The sequence below is a fragment of the Zalophus californianus genome, chromosome 2 (genome assembly GCF_009762305.2).
Source record: "Zalophus californianus isolate mZalCal1 chromosome 2, mZalCal1.pri.v2, whole genome shotgun sequence".
NCBI classification, from domain to species: domain Eukaryota; kingdom Metazoa; phylum Chordata; class Mammalia; order Carnivora; family Otariidae; genus Zalophus; species Zalophus californianus.
The window spans coordinates 181,763,474-181,785,866 of NC_045596.1; the positions used below are offsets into that span (position 1 = coordinate 181,763,474).

Here is a 22,393-nt window from a genome sequence, read left to right on the forward strand (position 1 = left end):
GGTAAAAAAATGAAGTAATTCTTAAGCATTGACTACATACTACAACAAAAATAGTAATTATTACTATGTTGAAAAGAGTTAAAACAAGGTGGTCCTCAAATATTGAACTATAGTGGTATGGAAGACAATAAGGCTTGATTAAAGGTTAAGTGTTCTATGTGGGAAACAAAAATAAAATTAGATGTCTACCTCATGCTGTAATAATCGAGGTCGATTAGAGTCCTAAATGTGATTTAAGAAAAAAAACCTTCAAGATATTTAGAGGAATATATATGAAGATAAAATTTTGGCCCTATGCGGGGGAGGATTTTCAAAACAAAACAAACAGCACAATCTAGAATGGAAAATACTGCTACATTTCACTTCATTAAAACAAAAATTTCTAATAAAATAGAAGTCTTGGAATGGCAGAAGATACTTACAATATGTAGCACTTGCAAAGAATATCCAGAATAAATAGTAATGATCTATAAATCATTTTTTATTCTTTATTTATTTTTTAAAGATTTTATTCATTTGAGAGAGAGTGAGTGAGAGAGAGCATGAGCTGGGGGAGGGACAGAGGGAGAGGAGGAACAGATACCCCGCAGAGCAGGGAGCCCGATGTGGGGCTTGATTCTGGGACCCTAAGATCATGACCTGAGCTGAAGGCACATGCTTAACCGACTGAGCCACCCAGGTGCCCTGCAAATCATTTTTTAAAAAAGACAACACAGTAGAAAAATGGACAGGGGGGTTTGAACAGGCCATTCAAGCGAATGATACTCAGAAGACCAAACACGTGAAAAGATGATCATCACTAATAATAGGGAAATGCAATCATAACCATAATGAAGCACCATTTTTTACCAATTAGATGGGTAAAATTTAAAAAAAAAATTGACCACTTTTGGCAACAAAAATTCTCATACTCTGTTGGTAGGAGTACAAATCTTTGGGAAACAGGTTGTCATTATATAGTAAATTGAAGATTCACATGCCTAATAACTCAGAAATTCTATCTAGGTATAAACTCTTGGGAAACAGAAACCTGTGACAAAAAGACATGTTTAACAATCTTTTTAGATGTCCCTGATACCTCCATTTCTAACCCTACAACAGCTACTTCAAAATGTGTTTCATTCTACCTGCAGCACACCTCACTTTGTTCTGTCTCAAGCAAATGACCTCCATTTTCACAGAGAAAATGATCTATCAGAAGTAAATTTGCTCAGTTTCTTACTTCCTCAGAACTAAATTTGCCTTTATCTTTCTCTCACTTTTAGCTCCATAGGAATAAAGGTATCTTCCTGCAAAACTAGGGAAAGGAGTTTGGAGTCCATGATTTTTCTCTAGCAATGCCCAGTAGCCTAAGAGATGGAGCAGTTCTAGGTGATAATGTAGTGTGGTGATAGAATTTTTTCCTTGAATTTTGAAGTTGGGAAGTCAGAGAGCTTTGAGACTAAGTTATTAAATGGGCCAACGTTCTCTCTGACTTGATTTGGGGTGATGAGGAAAACCATGAGTTATGTTTCAGAGTCCTCTTTAAAAGTGAGTAGGAATGCCTACAAGTTGCCATTGGCAAGGTGGTTAAGTGATATAACCAGGGCATATCTACCTCCATCAGCATCAGTGATTTATTTGGCAGGTATTAATGCCTAAGTGAAGTTGGTGGCAGAGAAGAGCAGAGTGCCTTCACCATCTCAGTGACAAAAATATAAAAATAAATAAAATTGGTTGATAAAAGACAGCTGACCACATTTATTTCGTTCCACAGGAATGTTAAACTTGGGAGTATGTTTAAGACCAGTTTTTACTGATGAAGGAAGATTCTTGAAAAAGTAAACATTCCACCCTTGGCCACATAAAATCCTTGGATAGCTTCTCCTTAATTTTTAGAATGTAGCACAGTCCTACAATGTACTCTTCTCCAGAAAGAAATACCAGATTTTTGGCACACCTAGGTGACTTAGTTAAGCACCTGACTCTTGATTTCGGCTCAGGTCATGATCTCAGGGTTATGAGATCCAAAGCCACGTTGGGCTCTGTGCTCAGCGAGGAGTCTGCTTGAGATTGTCTCTCCCTCTCCCCATCCCCCTGCTGTCTCTTTCTCTCTCTCTCTCTCTCAAATAAATAAATAATAAATAAAATCTTAAAAAAAAAGTAACATCAGATTGTCTAATTATAAGCTTTCATTTTCTGCTTCTTGTCAGGACATTCACATCATTTCCAAGATTCAGGGTCAATTTAACATACAGAATTAGATTCAAATAGGATTTTATTAGGGTAGGCTAGTTTTAAAGATTTTTTTACTTATTAGAGAGAGTGAGCGAAAGAGAGAGAGAGTGCGCATGTGTGCAAGCAGGGGGAGGAGCAGGGGAGAGGGAGAAGCAGGCTCCCTGCTCATGCGGGGTTCGATCCTGGGACTCCAGGGTCATGACCTGAGCTGAAGACAGATGCTTAACTGACTGAGCCCCCCAGACGCCCCTAGGGTAGGCTAGTTTGTACTAACACGTAGACCCTCAAGTTTCAGTGGATTAACCTGATAAAAGCTTACTTATTGTTTATGTAATAATTCTTGGGTTGTGTACAGGTTGATAGGAAGACTCCTGCATGTGGCTCTCCTCCATGCTGTCATTCAGACATCTAGAGTGATGGTGACTCTGCCATCTTCAACAAGTGGTTTCCAAGGTTACTCAGGGTGTCACCATACCAGTTAGCCAAAAAGGGGTGATGGAGCATAGAGGGAGCCTTCTTGTGGGAAGGTTTAATGGGCCAGGCCTGGAAATGGCAGGCATCACTGCCATTCATACTACATTTTCTACACTGAGTCGTACGGCCACATCTAAGTGCCAGAGATACTGGGAAATGTACTCTAGCTGTATGCTTAGAAAGAAGAATGACTTCATTGATACAATTAATATATTTTTGTACCACCAATTACTTCAAACATCATATCCTTAACTTTTTAATTCTCTTATAAGAACTGATAACTCCTCAAGTTTAAATAGGAATTTTAATTGAAAGTATGTATATCATATATAACGTGTAGATTTTATATTGTCCTCAGGTAATCTAAGTAAATTTCCGTCTGCAAAAATAATCTTACTGCACTGATGAAACCTGAAGGAGTATCTGCTTTCCTACCTCAAGTCTTACAGGTTTCCTTGTGGTAGGAGAAATTCATTGGCCTAATCTCTACAACCACCTCCTCTTTGAGCCTGATCAAGAGCCACTTTCCAGGTATATACTCTGTAATCTGCTAGAAATTTATGAACTTGCTATGGTTCCTGCAAATACGCACTGCATAGTTCTGTATTTGGAGATAGAGAAGAACTTAATCTGTTTCCTTGAGCATCAGCTTTTTTATCTTCCCTCATAGGTAACTTCTAGATGGAAGTATTTCAGACTTTCTTAGATAATAAAACTGAATCCCCACATAAAATTCTCCAAGTATAAAACCTTGAGAACAGAAGTTAGAGAGTTCATATTAATTATACCTTTAAAAATGTTTATATCTCAAATGAGATGTGTGTAGAGAGGTTCAGTTTTAGGGCTCTGCCACCGCCTGTCTTTGTAACAGTAACTGAGTCATTTAACCTTTCAGGGTTATTATTCTATGAAATGTCCTAGGTAGGGATGATTGATTTGAATTTGTAAGGTCCATTTTAGCTATAATAGTTGTTTAATCTTAAAATCACTTTATTTTTCCTAATATTTTATTTGATTATAACTTGTTGCTTTAAATGTTCCCATCTTTTTAATCCTCTCTAAACTTAATTTTTTTAAGTTTTTATTTTAATTCCAGTTAATTAGCATATAGTGTTAAATTAATTTCAGGTGTACAATATAGTGATTCAACAATTCTATACATCACCCAGTGCTTATCGCGACAAGTGCACTCCTTAATCCCTGTCACCTGTTTCACCCATCTCCCACCCATCTCCCCTCTGGTAACCATCAGTTTATTTTCTATAGTCTTGTCTCTTTCTTGATTTCTCTCTCTCTCTCTTTCTCTTTTTCTTTTTTACCCCTTTGCTTGTTTGTTTTGTTTCTTAAATTCCACATGAGTGAAATCACATGGTATTTGTCTTTCTCTGACTTATTTTGCTTAGCATTATACCTCTAGCTCCATTTGCAAATGGCAAGATTTCATTCTTTCTTATGGCTGAGTAATATTCTTTTGTATATATATTTTAAATCCGTTTTATAAATTAAAACACCAGTATTATAAACTTTGTCCCAGATAATGCCTTTTCAGCTTTCATTCATGTTAAATTCAGGGACATTTAATTTCTCTCTGAAAATAAAATGTCAACGTAATGGGAATAAACTGCCAAAACTAAGTAATATTACATGATTTTTAAAACTTGTATATCCTTTTCAATAATAATTTCTACAACTGAAAAATTGAATTATTTTTAAGATTGTATACCTTTTAATCGTGCTTTTTTCTTATATTCTCTTTTTAAAGTTGTTTTTGTCAAATTTAAAAGGTATATAAAATTATACAGTTGACCCTTGAATAATATAGGGCTATGGGCACCAACCCCCTGTGCAATCAAAAATCCGTGTATAACTTTTGACTCCCCCCAACTTAACTATTAATAGCTTACTGTTGACCAGAAGCTTTACTGATAATATTAACAGTTGATTAACACCTGTTTTGTATGTGGTATGTATTATATGCATATTATTACAATATACATACACCTTATTTTATTCTTAAAACAAGATAAGCTAGAGAAAAAATATTAAGATCATAAGGAAGAGAAAATATATTTACAGCACTGTACTGTATTTATTGAAAAAAAAAATCCATGGATCAATGGACCTGTGCAGTTCAAACCTGTGTTCAAGGGTGAACTGTATATTCCAGCATTCAGAATTAATGCTTGTTAACATTTTGACATATTTGTTTATAGTTTCCTTTCAGAGATAAATACTATCTAAGTGTGCTGTCTTTTTTAATAGTAATATTAAAGAACTTTAGCTTCTTTCTGGTTTTTTTTAAGATTTTATTTATTTATTTGACAGAGAGAGACACAGTGAGAAAGGGAACACAAGCAGGGGGAGTGGGAGAGGGAGAAGCAGGCTTTCTGCGGAGCAGAGAGCCCGGGCTTGATCCCAGGACCCTGGGATCATGACCTGAGCCGAAGGCAGACGCTTAACAACTGAGCCACCCAGGCGCCCCAAGAACTTTAGCTTCTAATAGAGTTTCTCTTCACTTTTTTTTTTATCTATAGTTTTAAGACAAAAACTGACAATGTGGTACCAAGTTTACATTTAAACAAAGTTTTCACAGAAACCTAACACATGCCTAAGAAGATTTTACAGTGGATTTTTAGGTACAGGTCTAGACAATGTCGAGAACTGATGTATCTCATGATCCAAGACAGCATTTTGGGTATTAGGTAATTCCTGGGATTAGAAAAACTTCGTTTTGTTTGTATTTTTTTTTATTATTATTATGTTATGTTAATCAGCATACATTACATCATTAGTTTTTGATGCAGTGTTCCATGATTCATTGTTTGTGTATAACACCCAGTGCTCCACGCAGAACGTGCCCTCTTTAATACCCATCACCGGGCTAACCCACCCCCCACGCCTCTCCCCTCTAGAACCCTCAGTTTGTTTCTCAGAGTCCACAGTCTCTTATGCATGGTTCGTCTCCCCCTCCATTTCCCCCCTTCATTCTTCCCCTCCTGCTATCTTCTTCTTCTTCATCTTTTTTTTTTTTTAACATATATTGTATTATTTGTTTCAGAGGTACAGGTCTGGGATTCAACAGTCTTACACAACTCACAGCGCTCACCATAGCACAAGTGAACCATTACCCCAGTATGAAAGCTTCGTCTTCTCCTGAGACCAGGGCTTTTGAAATCCTCCCACTCAACGTGCTCCTGTGAACTTGTGCTGTCAGTGCCACCACCAGTGGTTTCAGAGTTCACAGTTCAAAAAGCAGAGAGGCTCCCAGAGTTTTCCATTCTAAGAGCATGGGCCTTTCCTTCCCTACTCTCCCACCTTCCATTCCACCCTCTTCCCCTCCCCAAATACCTCAGCCGGTTGCTTGGATGAACAAGCTGATATTTGTAACTTTATAATTGAAAAAGAAAGGGTCTTGTCAACGTCAAGGGTTAGCATCTCTAAGACAGAACAGTCGCCTGGCATATGTTCCAATAAAACTTTCCCTTCTTAACCAGTTTCCATTCTACAAATGACAGCTGCTAACTGCCGTAGTCCTTTGTTGGGAGCAGCATTAAGCTCAGGCAGGGGACACACTGACTTAGAAGTTTCAGGTATTCACAGCTTTTAAACAGTCTCTCACAGTCTTCATTTAGGTTGCCAGTGACTTTTTTTTTTAAAAGATAAAATATTCTGGACATAAAACCAAATCATCATTAGGTTGTTCTTTCCAATGTTTCACCATTTTCCCAATCAGGCCCCAAATTTTAACAAAAATGATTCTACCTGTCTCCCTTCCTACTCCATCCCTCCTACCCCTAAATATTACACCAGTGATCCCCAGAAACTACATACACACCACACTATAAAAATGCAATGAACACTTTCGGAAAGCAGGCTGTATGTTGTGGACATGCTCTTTGAAGAGCTACAGTGTCGTTTGCTCTCCTATACACCCATTCTGCAAGTTTTGTCCTTCATGGAAGGCATTCTGCTTTTCTCAGCAAAGTTCAGAATGAGCTGCCTTGCTGCACTTCTCCTTCCCCTCCACTGGGATGGGTATGCAAACCACACAGCTGGAAAGGCTTTATATTCCTTTGGGCGGCTCTAAGTACTGTACTGACTCTTCAAAGGACATCTCAAGCCACCTCTGTGGTGTCAAGACAAGTAGAACTCCTTCCCTCTCCACTTGAAACCCACAGTTAGATGTGACAGGGGTTAGTACTCAGGAGAGTTAATTCTTGTCATCTTTTTTGTCACCATCTTCTGAGAGGTAGGAATGCCACATCAGACTTTCCTCATAGAAGGATATGACCCCTGTGGACACTTGACATTGGCTTCCTTGGAAGGGACCAGGTCACCCTCATCAGATTTTTTCATTTCATCAAGAACATGAGCTCTGCACCAGAGTCTGTAGCTCCATTAATAAGCTCCAGCTCCAGACCCTGGGCAAAGCCTCATGGCTTTTCTGACTCTTCTTTCTTCTTTGGTTTGTTCCTTATTTTCAGAATCAGAGTCAATTTTGCGCTTGCCTTCCTATAATTTCTCTGTCCTATGTGCCGTTTTCTGTGACTGTAGGAACTCGGCAATGAGGTCAGGACAGCCCGGGTTCTCTTCTGGCTCCCATGTGTTGTCCACATCTGACGACCCTTTCCACTGTAGGAGGTAGTCCACTTTGCCTTTTCCTCTTGATGTTTGGGAAATTTTTACACCACATATTCTTCTTCCTCATCCTCTAGCACCTCCTCCACTTTCTTCTTGTTTTGTTTCTTCCTCAGTGCCCACCAGCTTTCTAGTCTAAAGGGTGATGCTGTGCCCAGGAGCATAAGAGGAAGCTGTCCCATGCTAATGGTGTGTTGCATCAGTGGGGGAAGTGGCCTCCAGAAAAGGAACAAATTTCTTCAAGTTCTAAAGCTTGTTTTTGTCCTAGCAATGGAAACAAAAATTAATATAGCATGTGGTTGAGAGTGTGGTCTTTAGAATCAGAATACCTAGATATGAATCTCAGCTCTTTTACTCAAGAACCTTGCCAAAGCTAATTAAATATACATGCCTCATTTCCCTCATCTGTAAAGTAGGGATAGTAATTGTCCCTACATTACAGGATTATTTTTTTTTAAGACTTTATTTATTTGTCAGAGAGAGAGAGAGTACAAGCAGGGGGAGCGGCAGGCAGAGGGAGAAGCAGGCTCCCCACTGAGCAGGGAGCACGACCCTGGGATCATGACTGACCCTGGGATCATGACTTGAGCCAAAGGCATGTTAACCGACTGAGCCACCCAGTCATTCCACATTACAGGATTATTAAGAGAGCTTAAAATGGTCAGGCACATAAGAAGGTCTTGGTATGTGTTAACTTTTTTTTTTTTAAATGTAGCTAAATAGCGACTGTGTATGGATAGCAGCAAGATTACGATGCTAGGTATCAGATTATTGCCTCAGCTTCGAGTCTGCCGTTCATTGCATCTGCTTGTAATGCTGGCGTTGGAACTTGCAAACGTTTCTTTTTTGCCAGTAGACTGTGCAGCGGGCACACTGTAGGCAGAAGAGGCTTCTTTCTCTGACTCTGGTGTGCCTCTGTTCTGCTTGTTCCTGGGGCACTGTGAAACACCCAGTGACACTCATCTCAAGCTCTTCTGTGTCAGCGGCCAGGCAGAAGATGGAAACCACACAGTAATTTGAACAGATAAGGTTCAATATGAAGAACTGTTCACTCTTTACAAGAGCTTAGCTACTAAGAAGGAATCAAAATTCAAAAGAATATTCTAGGGCTGAGGGAGAAAACCTAAGGAAAGAACAAACTTGGAAGGGGGGCTCCCTCCCTAGATTGGGATTTAGTCCTTGTTAAAAAAGGCGTATTCACAGCTAGAGCTTTTTTCCCACAGTTGCTGGGCTGAGGCTGGCGGACCCGAAAACATAGCTAGGACTGGCTACCTGGAAACTGCCTGCTGGTGTGCATTGGGCCAGTTGACAGACAGGGAACCATGAGATAGAACTGGCATGCAGGAGATCCCCCACTATGATGCAAGTAGGCCAAGGCTGGTTGGTGGGCAGGGAACTTCAAGTTGTGACCTTCCATTGGGGTACAGGTAGGCCAAGGACTCTAGGACTCATCTTACTGAATGTTTGTTTATTTGTTTGTTTGTTTGTTTATAAAGGATCCAAAAGAGGACACGTAGTAAAATCTCCAGGTATTCAAGTTCTTCCAGACAATAAAATTCCAGCTTGAGGGAAGTGATCTGCCAGAGCATTTTTAAGACCTGTATAAATGAGTAGAGGAAAAGGGCAGATGAGTCACTGTGGTTGGTGTTATGGACTGAATGTGTCCCCTCAAAATTCATGTGTTAAAACTCTAATGTCTAGTGTGGCTGTATTTGAAAATGGGACCTCCAAGGAAGTACAAGGTTAAATGAGGTCATAAAGGTAGGCTCCTGATCTAATAGGATTAGTGTCCTTATAAGAAAAGACATCAGGGAGCTCACTCACACTTTCTTAATGTGCCCACACACTGAGGAAAGACCATGTGAGGATATGGAAAGAAGGTGCCATCTGCAAGCCAAAAAGAGAGCTTTCACCAGAAACTTAACATGCTTTGATCTTGGACTTGTAGCTTCTAGAACTGTAAGAAAATAAATTTCTGTTGTTTAAGCCATCCAGTCTATGGTATTTTGTTATGGCAGCCCAAGCTAATAGAGTTGGGTAAGTTCAAGGTGATTCATTTAGGGTAAAATAGTCCAAACTTTTAATGATGTGTTATGTTTATTCCTTCCGGTTGCAGTCTAGAAAAACTATCTTGGGAGTCATGTCGCCAGACCTAGAAGACTGTGGCTCAGTGCATAGCTAGAAATTCTGTCATGAAGGGTCAGCCATCACTCTTAAGAAATAAATAGAATACCACATACCGTATAATCTAGATGTTTGGAACTGAGCCAGGAAGACTGAGAGAAAGGTGGTAAAGGCAGATGGGAGCCTCAAGGAAATGCCAGGCCGTTGGAATGGTTTTATCATCATGGACACATTTAAAGAACTTCCAACTTATAGTACCACAAAGGCATTTGATACCTCAAACTTTATTCATGGAGCTGAGCTGCCAAAGACTGTTTCTGGACCTGCTGATCAATAGAGTAGACACTCTTGATGAACTGATTCTATTGGCCAACGGAGAAGGAAGTGTTCTCATTTAGTTTTCATTTAATCTTTACAGTTTGTGGAGTTGGTTTTTATTTGCCCATTTTTTACAATTGAAAATGCTAAAGGTCAGAGAGATTATTTTTCCCAAGGTTACCTAACTAGGAAGTGGTGGAGTTGGCATTTGAACATAGGCCTGAAGGATTACAAAACCAATGCACTTTTATTCCAAAATGCCAACTTGTGCAATGTGGAAGAACTCTGGATTTGGTCATAGACTCAGTTGCTGTCTGTATGACAGTGATGAAGGATTCTCTAGACTAGGCTAGTAGCTCTTTTGTGAAATGAGGCTAATAATATATGTGCTGTTTGCTTTTTAAAAAGTAATGTAGCATTCCACAGCTTTTTCTAAAGTCTATACGTGTGTGTATGTTTCTTTAAAGCATGACCTTGGTTTCTGTCTTTTTTTGCCCATTCTTTCTTGTTTTTTTCTCACCAAGCTATGTGTCCTGTAAATCTTACGCAAGTACCACCTCCTGATCTACAATATCCTTTTTAATGGCCATAGACTACTACTCATTGATGTATTATATTAAAATGTTACTATATCAATATACTATAGATTTCTGATTCTTGTCTTATAATTGGGTACTCTTCCAAACTCTGGATATACTGTAATTTGTGTTCAATATTGTTTATTTCATTTTCAGTTCTTTTTTCAAATCAGATTTGATAGGGGTTTGTCTATTTTATTGGTCTTTTCAGATACTACTTTTTTTAAATTAAATTCATTTACTGTTTTATTGTTTTGTTTACTTCTGCTTTTATCTTTATGGATTATTCTCTTCTGTTTTCTTCAAATTTATCTTATCCTTTCTTTGGCTTCTTGAGTTGAATACATATATTTAAATTCTTTTTTAATTTTTTATTTACTTTTTTTAAAGATTTTATTTATATTTGACAGAGAGAGAGAGACAGCGAGAGAGAGAACACAAGCAGGGGGAGTGGGAGAGGGAGAAGCAGGCTTCCCACGGAGTAGGGAGCCTGATGTGGGGCTCAATCCCATTGTGACCTGAGCCGAAGGCAGATGCTTAACGACTGAATCACCCAGGCGCCCCTAAATTCTTATTTTTTAAAAAATATACTTAAGGATATTAATTTTCCCATGTTAGTAATGGCTTTGACCAAATTACACAGATTGCTGTTTGTGAGTCCCTAAGTGTCATTTATTTTCAAAAGCTTTGTATTCTCAGTTTTCGTTTCTTCTTTAACCCAAGAATTGTCTAATTGTATAGTAGTGTATCTCAAATTTTCCAAAGTGCTTTTTTTATGTTCATTTCTTTGCTGATAAATTTTAGCATTTTTCCATATGAGGCAAGGAATAAAACCTGAATGATTTCTCTTTTAAAAACAACATATATCTTACTTTTAAAAATACAATAAATAGGTAATAATATAATGCATAGCTATATCTACACTGGACAGCTTAAAAAATAAACCATCAGCATATATACCTCTATCATAATTCTCTCTTCCCCAAAGAGATAACCACCGTTCTAAATTTGATTTTTATCATTCCCATGAATGTTTTCATAATTTTATTACAAATGAGTGTACCCCTGAATAATATATACATATTTGGTAGTATCCTTTTATAATTTGTATTTTTATTTAGTATTATATTTAAGAAATTTATCTACATTGATATAAGTACACCTCATAAATTTATATTCACTACCCAATGTTCTGTGAATATTTCATTGAACCAAATAACTTCCACATTTTTATATTATTGATATTTTTGTGAAGACTAATATATGGTCAGTTTATATATTTTGTTTATTAAAAACAAATAAGCATCTTATTTGTTTTGTTACACAGATTCTTTTTCTTACATGGTTTCTTCATTTCATCTACCCATTTCTAGTAGAGATGTATTGACATCTCAGCCATGACTGTGAGTTGGTCAAATTGCATTTTTCTAACAGGTTTTCCATCATATAATTTTAAGTTGTTTTGTTTTATTAGTGTAATGTCTTGGTGAATTTTTCTTTGTCCCATTTAATGCTTTTGGCCCGTAATTTTGTGTATTTTCAAACATTTGGGGCAATGTTTACCTCTGACTCTTGTAAGGAATGTTTATATTGCTTCTTAAAAATATGAGTTGCCGAACCATGAGAGACGATGGACTCTGAAAAACAAACTGAGGGTTCTGGAGGGGAGGAGGGTGGGGGGATGGGTTAACCTGGTGATGGGTATTAAAGAGGGCACGTTCTGCGTGGAGCACTGGGTGTTATACGCAAACAATGAATCATGGAACACTACATCAAAAACTAATGGTGTAATGTATGGTGATTAACATAATAAAAAATTTTAAAAAAAGAGCCAAATCAAAAAAAAAAATATGAGTTGCTCTTTTTTAATGAGAGAGTCTAACCCACTCATATTTATTGACATATCTGTATTTGTTTTTGCTGTATTACATGAGCATGTGTAATTTTTTTCTCTTTATGCCCTGACATTAGATTTGTCCTTTTTTTCCCCCTCTTTTCTATCTCTCTGGTGGCTTGAAAGTTGTACATCCTCTTTCTAGTCTTCAAGTGGTTACACATATAAGACAAATTATTGAACATTTTTGACTGTATTGCCTTCTCCACCCCACAGTTCTGAAGCCAATTACATTAATGCCAGATAATTATTGATTTTTAATATGCTTCAACTTTTAAAGGAATCATTTAATAATTGTAGTAAGTTTTTACAACCACTTTCATGCATTCATTTATTTATCAAATATTGAAGAACTTGCTACAAGCAAGAAACTGGAGAAGCTGAAGTGTACCCCTTAAAAATTCCTGCCTTTGTGGAATTTATATTATTTCTGAAGGCTAGATGTATAAATTTTGTATTTGTCAGTATGTTTATAATATGTAAAGGCCAGATGAGATCATCAAAGAAGTAATTATAGGTTTTAAAAAGAGAGTCTGAGGACTGGCAAAGAAGTACCAGCAAAAGTACAAAGAATGCCAGAGGAGTAAAAGGAAAATCAGGAAAGTGATGTCTTGGAAACTGAGAAAGTTATTTTAACGAAAAAAGAGTTATCAAATGTGTCAGATGCTGTAAGATGAAAACTGAGAATTAACCTTTGAATTTAGCAACAAAGAGTTCATCTATGACCTTGATAAGTAGTTTTAGTGGGGTGGTAGAGGGGAGAACCTACTGAGGTAGAGGCGGTCAGAGACAGGAAGTGAAAGCAGGAGACAAGGTGCGGAGGAAGGGAAGAGTAGCTAAATGGAGAGGTAGGAGAGGAAGCCTTCTAAGACTGGAGGAATGCCAACATGTGTAAGTGGAAGGGAAGTGTTCAGTAGAAGAGGGAAAAATAGTGAGAGAGTAGGCAGGGCAAGGGAGGTATTGCTGGAGCAAAGACTTTGAATAGGCAAGAAGAGATGAGATACACACGCTAAACCTCTCTGCATACTGCCTCCTTAGATGACTTACTCACATCATCCTCCTATCAATGTTGAGATGATATTTGTGAAAGTACTTTGCAAACTTGTAAAGAACCTTATAATGTAAGCTACTATAACAATACAAGTGGAGACTTTAGAGTAAGTGGTCAGTTAACTTTTTCTTTTTTTTACAACTTTTTTTTCTATTTGATTTCAGCCAGGGAAATACTATTGGCTGGTCTTCAGACTGTGTCTATTTCCACATGGACACATTTACCTAGCATCAAAACATTTCACCTAGAGTACTTGGGATTTTCCCACATTGGAATTTGATATTTAACCTTTCGACCACCCAACAAGCAAAGAAACTGTTGCCCCTTTTATCTTCTTAGAAGCTTGTAAATGAGCCTGAAGCCATTTGAGAAAGCCAAGTGTAATACTTATGTGAACCTCTTTTTAGCTGGAATAAAAATAGAATTTCATAAGATTCTTATCCAGAAAATACAACCTAAAAATCTAAATTTAAAAGATTTTTGCTCTTCGGTGTTTTGTAAAAATGTTAGCCCTGTTGCCAGTATCAGGTAGGGCGTAATAACAAATGCTCAGCTTCCTACTTGAAATCAAATAAATGCTTTATTCTTTATTTTTAAAATTAGTGTTGGTTTGATTTAATATCAAGCCATTTTTAAAGAAACTAATAAGGATGAGTAATCAAAATAATGTTGGTTAATACAAATGGTTTTTATTTTCCCTTCTTCCATTTTTCATTCTCATGGCTCTATTTCTCACCTGCTAAAAGGTAATACATTATACAGTGTTTAGATAATTGATATAATTGTTTCAAGTTACCTCTTTAGGGTATTATCAGCTTGTAGGCATCAGTTTCTCTAATTGTCAAGTAGTGAATCTTTTATCTGGCATTTAATCTTGCCTCCCTGGGAAAATCAGACCTTACCGCAGAGTAAATTTTCAAATTGCTGACCTGAAGTAACATGAGACTGTGCCTTGGCAGTGAACCTTCGCTTTCTGTTATTCATAGGAAGGATAATGATGTACACTGTTGCCTGAAGGCCCTTGTTTTACTACCTTAAGAAGTAACATCTAAGTACTAGTTGCAAAGGTCTGAGTTTGGAAATTCCAAAGAAGATAATTGCACTGACACAGTATTTTTATTTCTTTTGGAAAGATGAGGTAATTAAAAAATGTAGCTTTTATTATTTCTCCCACTTTTGAAACATTCATCTTGCTCATGTCAACGTGACTTAGAGATTCCACAGTTACCTGAAAAATGATCATTACTTATTTTTATGAATAAATTATGTATTTTGTTTTACAGTTGTATTTAAAATTTTTATTTCCATGTAAACTCTCCATTTTTATAAACAAGAAAACTGAGATTAAAATGTAGCTCACTGTTCTTCAGTAAAACATAAAAGATAGAGCTTTCTAGAGCTAGAAAGAAAATTCCCTAAACATTTTTAGCAAACTTGAAAAGAATGTTAAGCAATTCCCATAAAATAATTTCTTAGAAGGTATAAAATGTAATTTCCTAGGAGGAATAAAATGAAAAGGCAAATTTAAATTCTTTTTTACCTCTAGATTTCTACGATTTCATTTTTCTGCTGTGTGGCCTTGCACTTAAATATAAGATAATTTATGTGCCAACTCTGAGATCCATGCTTGAGTAGTTTTCATTAGCAGTTGTGCAAGATCTTTTTGAAATGAAAAATTCCATTTCCTTCACAAAATTTGCCACATCTAAAAATTTTTCAATGATACCTTCCCTTAAACTTAAATGTCTATATTCTCCTAATCTGTGAAAAATAACACTATAAAAATTTTAACATATCTATTTAGAATATGCCCATATAAAGCCAAGAAATCATGATTATATTTAATAGTTAATATTTGTCAGTCACACATGCTGTAGTGTTTCATTATTTTGAAGTTTGCTGATACTTTATTTTCAGAGTGAATTTTACTATATTAATGAAAGAAATGAAACTGTTAGAATTTGAAACAAGTTAAGAAAATAAAACTTAAGTTTATATATATGAATTTTCAGGTAATTTTATTTTCTCTGTTACTTGGATCTTAGATTTAGAGTTTTTAGGGTTTTTTTAATATTTTGAGTATAGCAATCTGTCATCAAATTTAGTTTGGGAATAACTCAGTTTTAGAATTGTAGAGCAAAAATTGGAAGACCATTACATTTTTCCCTATAGGTGGTTCAATTCAGACTTTGTAAATCAAGCCGTAGGACGGTAATTACTGTTTAGCCTCCCATAGCTAATGTGGGTAGGTCTGTGGAGGTAGAACACAAAACATCTGTTTACACTGGACGTCTCTCAACATTTAAGGATGGAGGACCAGACCCAGTGTTTTCTTAATCTCACTGCCGTGTTTTGTGGAAAGGTCAGAGATACAGAAGCATTTTGCTAAATTTGGAAAAGTAGAGCTAGGGAGAGTGCAGATGTCAACATTGAACTTCAAGTCAATAGTGGCTGTGCCTAAGACTTTGGAAAGAGATACAGAACGCAGAAGATAAAATGTGTGGAACTCGCCACCTGAATCATAGCAGCTTAGTATTTCCTGAAAAATTCATGATGATTTGGAAGTGTTACCTGCCATGAGGCTTCCAATCCTACAGATGTGGTTTGTTTGGGAAGTGAATTTCTCCAAGTCTTTGTTAAATGTACATGTAATTCTAATATTTTCCTCCCTTGTCCTTTACATCCCATGAGTCCTTGGCACCAAAGTCGGTGTGACAGACGGCAAGCTGTTGACAGTAATCTCTTCTCTTCCTCCCTAATAGTTAGGGCTGTAGATGCCCAGGTTTTCATTTTCCATCATCCCTTGTGCTTAAGTTTGGGCCATGCAACTAAGTTCTCTTCAGCTGAATGTGAGCAGAAGTGATTTATGCCACTTTGAGGCCTGGCCAATAAAAGCTTATCACATGAACTTCTTGCATGCCGCCTCCCCCTCCCCCACCTCAGTTGACAATGGCACCCCCCTGAGTCACTGAAGCAGAGTTCCCTGATCCCACTTGGAACCTAGTCCCAGAATGTCCTCTCTGGGCTCCTAGGAGAGAGAGATGAGCACCCTTCTGTGGTGTTTGAGCCATTATATTTGAGGAGTTTAGCCTCTCCTAATACAGTAGAGAAAGGATTAATTGGTGAAGGCTTTGAGCACTGAGAAGGGAAGAAATGATTATTTTTTGATGAAGGTAAATTATATATATATATGCTATATATATAATAAAAGCTACATTTTTTAATTACCTCATCTTTCCAAAAGAAATAAAAATATTGTGTCAGTGCAATTATCATATATATATATATATGTGTGTGTGTGTATATATATGTGTGTGTGTGTGTGTGTGTGTGTGTGTGTGTGTGTGTGTATATATATATGTCAGCTGGATTGGTCTTCTATATTCTTCTGATATGAAAGTTCACCTAACTGCAGACCTATAGGTTCAGCCTGACCATAGATACTAAGACAAAGGAGCTTAATGGCTTAACTTGTCCACTTTTGACATTATTAATGGAAGTGATCTCCATGATTTAGTCCTAGCCTTATGGATTCCTATCTTACACCCCAGTGGCCTTATGCCAATTTTCCAGGGACTAAATTTCTTCTTTCTGAATCCAGGCTTCTCTTGATTTGGTCTACTTATCTCTTCTTTTTATTAACATATAATGTATTATTTGTTTCAGGGGTACAGGTCTCTGATTCATCAGTCTTACACAACATACAGCGCTCACCATAGCACATACCCTTCCCTTTGAATAATGGTCTTAAGCCAATTTGCCTGCTGCTTGAACCACTGTGTATCACCTTATTCCTGGCTGATATCCACAGTCTGGGTCTTGTACTTGGTTCAGGATTGTGCCAAATAAAACATATGCTCTAGTTCCCTTTTTCTGTTCTGGCTTCTCTTCCCTCTTCTGCTGTGCCCTCCTGCAATCCTTCATGTAGGAAAAAGGGTAATCTACTAAATTTGAGCATCTTCCAAATCATATTTGTATTTATCTTTTTCTCCAACAATAAAGTACGTCTATGTTATAACTACCACTATTCATTCAAATTTGAAAAGCTATATTCTTCTCTGTCTGGCCTGCCCTAATTCATATACTGATAAATGTCTCACTAAATATACTCTTCATTTGTTCTTATTCCTCTAATCAAAAGTTAGAAAAATTTGTGAATTTCATTAACCCCCTTTTGAAGCAATATTATAGAAGCAGAAATTATTCTTTATTATAGAAAAGAATTGGTAATGTATGACTGAAAGAAGCTAAGTGAAGTAATATGTAGCTAGTAATATTGTAATTATAGTTGACCCTTGAGTAATGCAGAAGTTAGGGGCATCACCACCCCTCCAGTTGAAAACCCCTATATAACTTTTGACTCCTCCGAAAATGTAACTACTAGTAGCCTACTGTTGATTGGAAGGCCTTACTAGTAACATAAGTAGTGGATTAACACATACATATTTTGTATGTTATATGTATTCTGTGTTCTTGCAAAAAGTAAGCTAGAGAAAAGATGTTCAGAAAAATCATAAGAGAATGTACATTTATAGAACTGTACTGTATTTATTGAAAAAATTGTGTAAGTGGGCATGTGCAGTTCAAACCTGTGTTGTTCAAGGGTCAGTTGTACTTTAAAATTTTAAGTACACAGAACCCTTTTAAAATCTAAATATGAAAAAACCTACATATGTAGTTTTTATATATTGCAATCACTTGGGAGGGGTGAGAATTGAGTGCTCCACATTTTAAGACTTAAGCAGTAAATTACTTTTGTCTGTATCCCTACTTAAGAAGAGGTTCATTTAACCAGAATTTTTATTGTATTAAAATAATAAAATGAAAAATAAATCTCATACCTTTTATTGCAATAGCTAAACTTAAGTATTTACCAACATTAGTTTTGTTTTGTTTTTTTTTAGCATTTTATTTATTTATTGGACAGAGGGAGAGCAAACACAAACAGGGAAGCGGGAGAGGGAGAAGCAGGCTCCCTGATCCCACTGATCAGGGAGCCCGACCCGGGGCTCGATCCTAGGACCCTGGGATCATGACCTGAGCCGAAGGCAGATGTGTAACCAACAGCCATCCAGGCGCCCCCCAAAGTTAACTGTTTGTAAATACCCAGTAGTGCAATTGCTGGATCGTATGGTAGCTCTATTTTCAACTTTTTGAGGAATCTCCTTACTGTTTTCCAGAGTGGCTGCACCAGCTTGCATTCCCTCCAACAGTTTAAAGATATGTTTGAACAACTTTTTAAAAAGATACCCACAAATTATGCCATATCTTTCTCTCTAAAACTTTAGATTATCTTTTATTATCTCACTCTAAATTCCTAGTGTGGAATCAGAAGCTTTTCTTTTGTTTGTCCTTGTCTCCTACCTGACCCAGACTCGGTATCCCTTTGACTCGTTATTACCCAGTTGCCAATTTTGTTTTCATCCACAAGCATTTGTTTATTCACACAGTAATCATTTACCAAGCCTCTTAGATGTGCCGGGCATTATATTCATCACTAGTTAAGTTCTTATAAACATAACAACTACTACTGCTCTCAAGGAATTCCTGGTTAAATGGCAGAGACAGAGATGTAAACAGATCATTGCAACCCGGTATGAATGGGTGAAAGGAGGAGTACAAGTGACGTAACAGGGATGTATAAAGAAGATAACTAGGATTTATTTAAAGTACAGTGTTGACTCAGGCAACTCTCAACACTCTCACTGTTGTCAGAGTTTCAGATATGTTATTACAAGGATGTGATTAATTAGGATTGATGGGGAGCAGTATCTTATACAATACAGAGGACATGACTGCAGAAGCTTTATGACAGGTCTCCTTTCTGAGAGTCTGAGTGGAAGAATCACGGAGACTATTTGATAGGGAGAAGAGATTTATCTTCTTGGAAATAGCTGCAGAAGTTTCTCACTTCCAGAGAAATGAAAAGCTGAGTTGATCTAAAATATTACTGGAGCTGACCATACCTCAGAGACCATTATCGTTCCCAGAGCTCATCTCAGGCACAGAGTGAAATTAGACTCATTCTTGTTTCTACCAACAGGTTAGGACTAGCTATTGGGTAGTATTAGTTTAGTTGGTTTCATGAGGTGTTAGCAGTAGACAGCTATTGAATATGTTGATAATTAGCAGATCTCTATAGCAGACACTCTAAAATAAAGCATTTAGGAGACCGGATAAATAGCAGCTTAACACCTACCACTGGGATGAGTGGATAAGCAAGCACTGTAATCCCAGGGGAACTACTGAAGGATTCAGGAAAAGGTCTCAGGCACAGGTTGGCAGGTACACAGGTACTGACGTGGGGAAATAAGGGGTAGGTTCTGATAATAGGAAGCAAATCGGAAGCTGAATTCCTGGTTCCAGAGCAGGACAGGCACCACCACCCAAATCTCTGGCCTGAAAGTCTTTGATTATTTCCAGGGTGGGACAGGATTGGTTCCAGAGACTGAAATGAATGTATTACATTTAATCTCTAAGAATTTTTAATTAGAACAAATTTTTTAAATTGGTAATTAATAAGCTATACTTCATGGATTGATGCCTAACAAAAATTATGTTCCAGTTTCCCTGCATTTAAAAGGAGCTTTCTGAGTGGGTCTGCTGATAATAACACCAACAAATAACTTCCAAAGACAGGAGTGCATGCAGAGAAAAGATTTCACCTTAGAAGAAGCATCTCCAGGAAAGATGGAACGTGGAAACTTTGTGTTGAAGTTTGAACTTTGGAGAAATTACTTCTTAGAAGCTTAACCAGTCTTCAGCTCCATCTATGCTTCTAGTACCCACCAGCTAAGTTCTCAGAGAGCTATTTCTCTTTGTGACCACTATAAACTTGAGGGTTTTCTCTTTAATATTCCTTAACAATTTAAAGGCTGTCACTTCCTTAGTTTCCTAAATAGGTGTTTTTTAGTTTGACTGTCAACCTATGGAAATTAAGAATTTTTCTTAAATGACCATGACTTATATTAACTCCTGTCAGTATTTTCCCTGTGGTTAACAAATGGTCTAGTTAACATTTTATTGCCACTTTTAAAAGCCTTATTTTTTAGGTACATAATTTTGGATTGATAATGGAGATTTTCATTTTAATAATGTTTTAACAACTAAATGTAGATAATTCAGGTTTTATGGCTTTCAGGTTTGTTTTTCCATTCACCTTAGCTATATTGTACTTATTGATGTTTTTTCTATATTGGGAATTTGTGATGCAAAAGGTATTATTTACTGAAACAGTACATATTAATGAAAAATGTTTAGATTAATTTTAAGCTTTAGAAATTAACTTTAGAAAGATATATTGGATTTAGATAGCAAAAAAGGTATTAAAGTAGATCATCCAGTGAATACTGGTATACTTCACCTGTTCCTTGTAATATAAGGATTATACCCATAGCTTCACACCAGTGTGCTACAGGGAAATGGCTGTATTTGTTTTTTAAAAAATGCTCTGAACATTAACATGATACAAGATCATTGTCATTTGTAAGCAAGCAAGACTGCCAAGAGGATTAGTAAACTGGTTTGAATATCATTTTTCACCTTTATTTATTGGTTCTTGTTTTTGAATGCTCATAATAGTGATGTTAGAACTTCAGTAGGTTTAGATTTTTTAAACTTTGGAAAGTTCAAAAGCAAAGCTGAGTCCTTTAAAGGTCTGAGAGTTCCTTCTCATATTTTGGGAATCTTCTAGTCTGAAGCTGTCCCTTTTCTCAGGGATTCTAGTGGATCAAGTCAGGTATCAGCTGAACTTCATGGACCACTGCTCCTTATCAACCTCGTAAACACTGTAAAGTTTAATGTGGTTAGAACTGTACCACAGTAACAAACAAACGAAAAAACCTGAATTCTTCATCTGTGCTCTTAGATCATTCATTAAGAAAACAGTCTGTTTTGGGGCACCTGAGTGGCTCAGTTGGTTACGAGTCTGCTTTCAACTCAGGTCATGGTCCCAGGGTCCTGGGATCAAGCCCCACGTTGGGCTCCCCACTCAGCATGGAGTCTGCTTCTCCCTCTCCCTCTGCCCCTTCCCCCTCGTTCTCTCTCTCTCTCCCTCTCTCTCTCTCTAATAAATCTATAAAAAAATTAAATAGTCTGTTTATAAACCACAGAGAAAGAAGCACGTGGACAATTGGAAGGTTTGAGAGTGAATGCGCATAGATGGGTAGAACCATCTAGAATGGTAGAACCATTAAACCAAGCTTACTCATATTTGTCTCTAAAACACTTTTAGATAAAGTAAGTAATCTTCCAATTGATTATTTTATAATTAATTCATTTGTATATAGTGCACATACCAAGTATCTGTTGGATGAATGAATGAATTTACATTAGCTCATTAGTTGATTTTAAATATTCATCTTGGAAACTAAAAATTGTTAAAATATAATATAAATAATTGAGTTTTGTCCAATACCTTTTGAGTTTTTGTTTGAGGATTTCTATTTATGCTGGTACTTGCCCAACACATTTTAAATTTTTGTTTGGGGACTCATACTTATATTTCTATTTTGGTAAAAAAGGTAAAGAAACAAGAGGACCAGATGATCTCTAAGGTCTGTGAAGACCAGTCTAACTCTAAGCACATTTATTTCCAATGAACAAAGGAAAAGAAATACCTATTCCTGAGTTAAGGTAGAAGATAATGATCAAAACCAACAGCAGACATTGCATTTAATGGAAATTCATTAGAAGCATTCTCTCCAAAACATGGGACAAGATAATTATGCTTATTATTACTGATAACTATTCAGCATCATATTTAGAGACATAGACCTCTCATAATTAAGACAATGAAAATGAAGTATAAATATTAAAAAGGAAAAGCTACAACTGTCATTTATTATGAAACAATTTATGATTTACTTAGAAAATCGAAGGAAAAAAGTTATTAAAATTAATGAAGGAATTTAAAAAGGTAATTGGATACAAAGCAGATATATGAAGGTCATCAGAAATAACCAGTTGAAAATGTAACAGGAATAAAAGGTTCCATTCACAATTCACAATTACACAGAAACTATAAAATGTACCAAAAATCTACCGAAAATACGTAAAATTTATATGAAGAAAACTGCAAAACTTTACTGAAAGACATAG

The 22,393-nt window shown here is 36.6% G+C and overlaps 1 protein-coding gene and 1 pseudogene across 1 annotated transcript in view; one reads left to right on the forward strand and one right to left on the reverse strand.

Annotated features, from left to right (window-relative positions):
* Window positions 1-22,393, forward strand: part of MICU3 (mitochondrial calcium uptake family member 3) — a 104,550-nt gene that overhangs the window by 14,269 nt on the left and 67,888 nt on the right.
* Window positions 6,902-7,511, reverse strand: LOC113924455 (annotated as a pseudogene).